At 44.9% G+C, this 2,363-nt stretch overlaps 1 pseudogene; it reads left to right on the forward strand.

The window, feature by feature from the left end:
* LOC111546838 overlaps positions 1-1,959 on the forward strand; it is a 3,671-nt pseudogene extending 1,712 nt beyond the window's left edge.
* Positions 1,960-2,363: the final 404 nt, after the last annotated feature.

The following is a 2,363-nucleotide window of genomic DNA, read 5'->3' on the forward strand; positions in this document are numbered from 1 at the left end:
TTTTTTTTTTTTTTTTTTTTTGAGATGGAGTCTTGCTTTGTCGCCCCAGCTGGAGTGCAATGGCGTGATCTCGGCTCACTGCAACCTCTGCCTTTGAGGTTCGAGTGATTCTCCTGCCTCAGCCTCCTTCGTAGCGCCTGCCACCATGCCCAGCTAATTTTTGTATTTTTAGTAGAGATGGGGTTTCACCATGTTGGCCAGGCTGGTCTCGAACTCCTGCCCTTAGATGATTCAGTCAGCTTCCCAAAGTGCTGGGATTACAAGTGTGAGCCACTGCGCTCGGCCTTAACCCTTTTTTTTTTTCTTTTGAGATGGAATCTTGCTCTGTCACCCAGGCTACAGTGCAGTGGCACGATCTTGGCTCACTGCCACCTCCATCTCCCAGGTTCAAGCGATTTTCCTGCCTTAGCCTCCTAAGTAGCTGGGACTACAGGTGCCCGCCATTATGCCTGGCTAATTTTTTGTATTTTCAGTAGAGATGGGGTTTCACCATATTGACCAGGCTGGTCTCGAACTCCTGACCTTGTTATCTGCCTGCCTTGGCCTTCCAAAGTGCTGGGATTACAGGCATGAGCCACTGCACCTGACCCAACCATTTTTAATTGTATACTTCAGTGTCTTTCAGGGCATTCACATGGTTGTGCAACCATCACCACCATCCACCTCCAAAACTTCTTCATCTTCTCCAACTGAAGCTCTGCACTCATAAAACAACTCCCAAGCCTTGGCAATCATCATCCTACTTTCTGTCTCTGAATTTGCCTACTCTGCGTTCCTCACATAAGTGGAATCATACAGCATGTGTCCTTCTGTGACTGGTTTATTTTACTTAGCATAATGTCTTTAAGGTTTATCCATGTCGTAGGATGCACGGGCCAGGATTTCCTTTTTAAGGCCAAATGATAGTTCCTTGTCTCTATGCCACATTTTGTGTATCCAGTTATCAGATAGCATTTGGATTGTTTCTACATCTTTGCTTTTGTGAATATCGCTGTTATGAACATGGGTCTACTGTATAAATATCTGCTCAGATTCCTGCCTTCAATTCTTTTGGGTATATACCCAGAAGTGGGATTTCTAGATCCAATGGTAATTCTATGTTTATTTTTTGAGGAACCATTATGCTATTTTCCATAGTGGCTGCACCATTTTATATTGCCACTGGCAGTGCAAAAGTGTTTCAACTCCTCCACAGCCTCACCAACACTTATTTTCTGTTTTTTGACAACTGAAAGTGAAAAGTTAATCCAAGAATAGTGTCAGGCCAGGCATGGTGGCTCACACCTGTAATCCTAGCACTTTGGGAGGCCAAGGCAGGTGGATCACTTGAGGCCAGGAGTTTGAGACCAGACTGCCTAACATGGTGAAACCCCATCTCTACTAAAAATATAAAAATTAGCCAGGTGTGGTGGCGGGAGCCTGTAATCCCAGCTACTGGGAAGGCTGAGGCAGGAGAATCACTTGAACCTAGGAGAGGGAGGTTGCAGTGAGCTGAAATCGCACCACCACACTGCAGCCTGGGCTGCAGAGCAAGACTCTGAAGGAGGGAGGGAAGGAAAAGCCACATATCTCTAGTTCATTCATCTGTCCATGCCAAATGGATCATGGGAAAGGTGATTGGGACAAAAATGCAAAAGACTGCTAAAGCAAGAGTGACCACGCCTGTTCTGGATCCCTATTTGTTAAAGTATTATAATAAGTGGAAAACCTCCTTTGTTCACGATGGCCTTTGGCAGTGCACAGCTGGGGATACTGTGCTTCTCAGAGCTTTACCTGTTTCTATGAACGAAGCATGTGAAACATGAACTGGCCAAAAACGTTTTCAAAGTTGGAAAAGTCATAGATCCAGTGACAGGAAAGCCCTGTGCAGGAACTACCCACCTGGAGAGTTGGTTGAGTTCGGAAACTACCCAGCTAAGCAAAAATCTGGAAGAACTCAGTATCTCTCCAGCACAGTGAAGGAGGAGTGGAAGAAGGAGCTAAAGGGAAAGACTGACATGTTTATATTATGGAAAAAGAAATTTTTCAAAGCTTCATCGCAAACAACAACAACTACAACAAGAGAAGAATTGTGTCAGAGGAAGAGAAAGTTTTCCAAACTTTCTTAAATTTACTTATTTGGTCATTAAAATCCATACATTGAGTACTTATTGTGTGATAATGAGAGGTGACAACATGCTAGCAGCCCTCGCTCTCAGCACCTCCTCCAAGCAGTGGGACATTTACTGTCGGAGTGGTGAGCACCAACGGACCCCTTTTGCTTGCTATTCTGTCCTATTTTTCCTTAGAATTTTGGGGGCTAAATACCAGGCACCTTTGGCCAGTTAAAAGTGACTAGCGCAGCCGCTGGGCTAAAGACACGG

The sequence above is a fragment of the Piliocolobus tephrosceles genome, chromosome 18, assembly GCF_002776525.5.
Source record: "Piliocolobus tephrosceles isolate RC106 chromosome 18, ASM277652v3, whole genome shotgun sequence".
NCBI lineage: Eukaryota > Metazoa > Chordata > Mammalia > Primates > Cercopithecidae > Piliocolobus > Piliocolobus tephrosceles.